Here is a 6,024-nt window from a genome sequence, read left to right on the forward strand (position 1 = left end):
ACAAGCATTCAAGATGGCGCTTGAAAATACTGATCGGGAATTCCCAACACTCATAGTGTGCGATTCGTATTATTGTGTTCAATATTACAATGAATACTTGCAAAACTGGCTTCAAAACGGTTTCAAAGATGCAAAAGGTGGCACAATCAAGCATAAGTTGCTTTGGGAACATGTAGTTCAGTTATGGCAAGAACTACAAACGTGATGGCGTGCACGTTGCAGGGAATTCATTGGCTGATGAAGCCGCAAAGGCAGCTGTGCAAACGGCTTCCGTAGCTGCAATCACTCGTTCAAAAACAAAAATAGGCAGCGAAATAATGCAAGCTGTCAATGCTTCGAGCAAAGACAGAGGTAAAACATTACCAAAAGGCTTTCCATTCAAATACTCATACATAACTGATGCAAATAATTTTCCGTTTGCTCAAGTCCCTGGTGTGGGGGATAGAGTCATTCTAAACATGGACCATAGATAAGGACTAATCTTAGCAGCACATGAAGGGCTTGCCTCTGCACACGCAGGTGTTTCCCCCACGGTGTCGTTATTAAAACAAAGATACCGGTGGCTGCGCATGAGGAAGCAAACCCAAAACTATGTTTTGGAATGTAAAATCTGCCAGAAGATGAAAGTCTCTACAATAAATATCCTGCGCAGCCGCCCCTGGTAATTTCAGATAAACCATTAGCTTGCATTTACTTGGACCACTGCGGTCCCTTACAAAGGGATGGTAACTATTAATATATCATGGTCACAGTAGATTCGTGTTCAAGATTCATTTGGATGTGGCCTCAGTGCTCGGCTGACGCTCAAACTGGTATAAAAGATTTGCGAGTCTTTATCGGCACATATGCAGACAGCACACTACATTGATTGATTGATTGATTGATTGATAAAAATTTATAATGCGCAAACACAATAACCCGCAGGTATCAAGGAGCCTAACAATAATATCAGAGTCTGAACCATTCATCCTTACACATAGGCCTGCAAGAAGAGGCGGGTTTTTAGGGCACTGCGAAATGTCTGCAGGGAGGGTAGGGACCTAAGATCCAGAGGGAGATCATTCCACCATTTGGGAGCTAGAGTGGAAAAAGCCCTGCCACCCCATTTGGCTCTTCGTACACGAGGGACTGACAAAAGCAATTTCCCGGAGGAACGCAGATTCCTTCCAGGGATGTAGTGGAAGATGATAGAACCCACTCCAGAGTCACTGTTTTTTGCAATGGCTCTATATGTCATACACAGGTCCTTGAACCGTACTCGGTGTTCTACCGGGAGCCAGTGCAGCGTTTTTCTGGCCAACGTGGCCGAAGAGCGTCTGGGAACATCCAGAAAAAATCTGGCTGTGGCATTCTGGACTACCTGTAGGCGCTGCAGGAGGGTCTTGTTTAGCCCCGCATACAGCGCATTACAGTAGTCCAGACGTGAACCAATGAGTGCGACAGCTATTTGCTTTCTGGACTGCACAGAAAGATATTTCCTGATCCTTCGCAGGGTATGGATTAGGCCCCAACAGGTAGAGATAGTCCTACTCACCTGTCTGCCCATATCCAGGGCAGAATCTATCATCACCCCAAGATTCTTTGCAGGTATGGTGGGGGAGGGGCACACTCTGAGCGAGTCAGGCCACCAGCTAGAAGACCAGATGTTTTTGTTCCCACCAAACACCATCACCTCAGTCTTCTCCCCATTCAGTTTGAGAGAGTTCTGAATCATCCAGTGACCAACCGCCTCCATACAAGATCTAAATTTGGAGGCGGTCTGCACATCTGAATGGGAGAGAGAGACGAGTATTTGGGTGTCGTCAGCATAGGAGACTACCTCCATCCCGAAACTTCTTATTAGTCTGGCCAGTGGGGTCACATAGATGTTGAATAGGGTCGGACTAATGGCCGACCCTTGTGGGACCCCACATAGCACAGGCCGGGATGGAGATAGAAACTCACCCATCTTGACTCTTTGTTCCCTCCCAGTGAGGAAGGAGGTCAGGAGATCTAGAGCTGCGCCCTTCACCCCCACATCCCTCAAGCGAGATGAAAGAACTGAGGGGGAGAGGGTATCAAAGGCCGCAGTTAGATCTAACAGGACCAGGAGGGTGGTCTGGCCCCTATCCACTGTCGTGCGGATGTTGTCAAGCACGATAGTGAGGGCCGACTCGGTGCTATGTTCCCTCCTCAATCCATGCTGACCAGGGCCCCACTTTTAGCTCTCGAGCATACAAGGAGGCCATGTCCAATCTGGGCGTTGCATTGCGGTACTCTAGTCTATTCCATCCTGAGGGAAATTCGGTAGTGTAGAGAAAAAACCTGGACATAAAGCAATCGATAACAGCTAGGGTATTAGGCTCGGGTGACGGGTGGGTCAAACATCTAATAAGTGTCCAACGTAGTCTTCACAATCTGCCAAGAAGTTCTCTACCGGTATCATTCCATATTAAGTCCTTTTTGGGACCAGAATGATAGTATTGGACCTTGATTGTCAGACTTCAGTAGTAGACCAAAAACCCTTTGATATCAAAGATCATTTGGCTGTTTTGCAGGACTTAAATAAAATAAGAACAAAACAAAGTAACGTATTCCTGAAGCCAACAACCACTGAAGAGAAACCGACCGTCCCAGCAAGGCCTGTCTGGATCTCAAAGATTGGGGATCTAGTCAGAGAGAAGATCGCGAAAAAAAAGTAATTTGGGACTTCCTACAGACAACCAGTACCTGTCATAGCCATCCCCTTTCTGGAAAGAAGGAGAACAGGTTTGTGTCAATCGACCTGGTCAAACCACATTGTCTGGCTGATCATAAGTAGTAGGACAAGTGGAATCCAAAGATGTAGAAGACGCCCGAATCTGGCTACTATCCAAGAGGTTCAAACTGAGAGACTCATCACCTTTGAAGAATCTGCAGTGCGAAATAAAGGACTATTCAACAAAGCTATGGAACTTGTACCTCTTGAAACCCAAATAACAGTTTGTCAAAAAATGCTGGTCTACAATGAAATAGCATCTGACTATACAAATATAACAAGTGATCAAGTGGTTCCAGCGATTTCAACGAATCCTGGTGCAATCCCAACAATTGACAGAACTGCTTCTGGCTATTTCATTAACTTTGATACATTTTCTGAGGATCCCAGCAAACCTGAAACAAAGCCAGCAAAAAGAACTTTTAAAGAACAAGCTACACACCATATTCATCATCTGGAAAAGACTTATCTGGTTTCACCATGGATTGAACTTTGAATTGTGTTGGGTGTGTTTTTTCTTCTACTTTGGTTGACTCTGGTAATAACTTTGGGAATCACGATAAATGGATGATATGTTAAAAAGGACACAGCAAGTAAGAACATCAACTTACTACTCAAGCCACACAAATCATCTCATTGTGAACAAAGAGACTTGTCATCAGTGAGCAGCACAGCCATTCTATACCTGGGGGTATAGCTTGGGACAGAACTGATTATGACATTTTTGGCCCTGCTAAGCTGTTGAAGATCTCACACCAGTTCAAGATTTCCTTGAGTGACTTTCTTTCATTTTGTACCTTTTCTGATGATTGGGACTTGAAGACTATTAATAATATGATTTCAGACTTAGAAATGTCTGCAGTATTTTCTAATCATGAAAATTTAGAAGGTTCGTCATATTATGAATAAATGTATTGTTATAATCATTAGGGTCATAATTTCTTGCACAAATCTGCAAACCCTAGAAATGTATTATTGTATAACCAATGGCAACATTGTCCTACTCTACCAAAGGGTAGCTCAAAAACATTTCATGGCAAATTTTCATACTTTTCAGGTTTTAATGTATCCAATCCATCATCATTTTACTTTAAAAATGTTACAAGACAGGAATGAAAGGTATGTTGACGAATACCAAGCAAATATATTCTGCGGCCTTTTATGCTCAACTATCTACATCAGGTTTTGACTTTTGGAAAGATATCATTGAGACAAAAACTGTCTGGGGCACAAAAGATTGGCAAGTGCAGGGGATACAAGCTTTATTTAGAGCCTGCATCATCCCAAAGCAAATTATGTTTTTGAATGACACTGTTTAACAGAGGGGAAAACATGGCGGCTGCTGGTTAAGCGGTCGCGGTCCTCCGGAACGGGCTCCTGGAGAGATTGCCACGTCGCATAGAGTAATGTCTGAAAACCGAGTGTAAATTTGGTAATACTGCTGAAACCTTGGTCGACCCAAAAACTCCTACTGTTTTTACCCCTGTAAGGAGAAAAACTACTTCGGAATCTCTGTGATGCAGAGCTGTTTTTCGGCTTTCGACGGGACGTGTTCGGCAGTCCGCTTTCTGTATGCATGCAGAGCAGCGGCAGAGGGCGGAGAGAGTGCTGGATGCGGACTGGATTGTTTGTTCGTCCTACCCGATTACCGCTGTGATCCTGGCTTGGGCTGTCTGGTTGGGTGTGGAATCCGACGGCGGTGGTCTCCGGTTCATTTCCCACGTTTGCTGCGGTGGCCATTGTGTGAGGAGGCACTCCTGGACGTAATTCTTGACGGTGCGGTCAGCCTTGGCAGGGCTGGGGCTAAAGAGGAGGTTTTGCATTACCTCCCTCAGAGGATCCCCGATTACTCTACTGATCTTAACTCGCAGGGAATCTCCACAGGCACTACCATCATCAGAGAAGAAGCAAACACCACAGCTACGTCTCTGGTCAGCCACGCTGGAGCTGAGGAGAGGGAGGGTATTGCGGAGCCTGGACCAGCCTTATCACGTTGTTTCTTCCGATATAATTTTGCGCTGTGCCCCAGGAAATGCAAGCTCCCAGGTAAGACAAGGCCACTCTCTCGTACTAACATCAGTGGCGGATACAGTGGAGGGGTTATTACCTGGAAAGAGTGGTAAGGAGCCTCTGGATATATCAGATCCTCTTATTGTTACACTGTCAGGGCAAGAGGGAACAACAGAGACGGTAGCTGCCCCTGAGATATCAGGAAATGTGCCACCCACCGTGAGTAAGAGTTGCGGCAAGAGAGGACGGAAGAAGAAAGTTGTCTTGCTAAAGGGCAAGGGTTTGGAGCCAGATCATCCTAGTAGGGGGGTCGACTTCACCGCAGAGGGGGTAGATAAAAAAAAATGCTCTTCTTATTTAAATACAGAGGTTAAATGCAGAGGCACTAAACATAGTTCGAAATCTAAGACAAAATCTAAAATCCAGTCCAGATAACTGCACTAGCGAAAGGCTCTAAAATTACTCCCTCCTTACGCTCTTATTTCAAAGTTGTTCCCCAGATATTACAACTTTCAGAGGATCAAGCTATGCCATCTGAATTGGAAGCCTCTCCCCCAACAGCGGCATGTGATATAGTCTCTCCTCTTTTGGGACATGATGTTGATGTGCAAGAAGGAACCGAAGAAGGGGTCATAGAGCATGAAGCCTGTACGTTGGGTTTTGGAGGAGGGGGGGAAATCCAGCCTCCTCAAGAGGGTCAGCCAGACAAGGAAAAGGGATCAGGATTACAGTCTGCCCTCGCTCAGGCGGAGCTAGAGTTGGGAACGTTACCGGCCACCCCTTCAGGAGACCTAGAGGTCCTGGTTGTTACTGAGGCCACTGTTAGTAGAACAAATGAAGAGGCAAGGGCCGTCGGGGGGTCTCACTGATCAGACTGAATGCCCCACTGAGTGTCCCACGGATCAAACTAATCCCGAGGCTAAAGATGACATAACTCCAGCTTTTATACTGGGTATGTTTTCTGCCCTCACGATGGAAATAAGAAGGGGTTTTGCGGAGTCTTCTGCGAATCCAGCTGAAATAGGAGCTTATTGTGAGTCCCTTGATAATAAAATCGATGGGCTCACTATTAGAACAGGTGTCCTTGAAGAGACAACATCATCATTACCTGTTTACTTGGACCAGGCGAAAATTGATATTCAGAAGCTTTCCAGAGAGGAGCAAGCACTTAGTGAAAGGATGGAGTCATTAGAAAATAACGCAAGGAGGGGGAATCTCCGCATCTTGAACGTACCAGAAGGCTCTGGGGGTTCTGACATAAAACAATTTATAACAGT

Source organism: Lissotriton vulgaris, chromosome 6 (genome assembly GCF_964263255.1).
Source record: "Lissotriton vulgaris chromosome 6, aLisVul1.2, whole genome shotgun sequence".
Lineage (NCBI taxonomy): Eukaryota > Metazoa > Chordata > Amphibia > Caudata > Salamandridae > Lissotriton > Lissotriton vulgaris.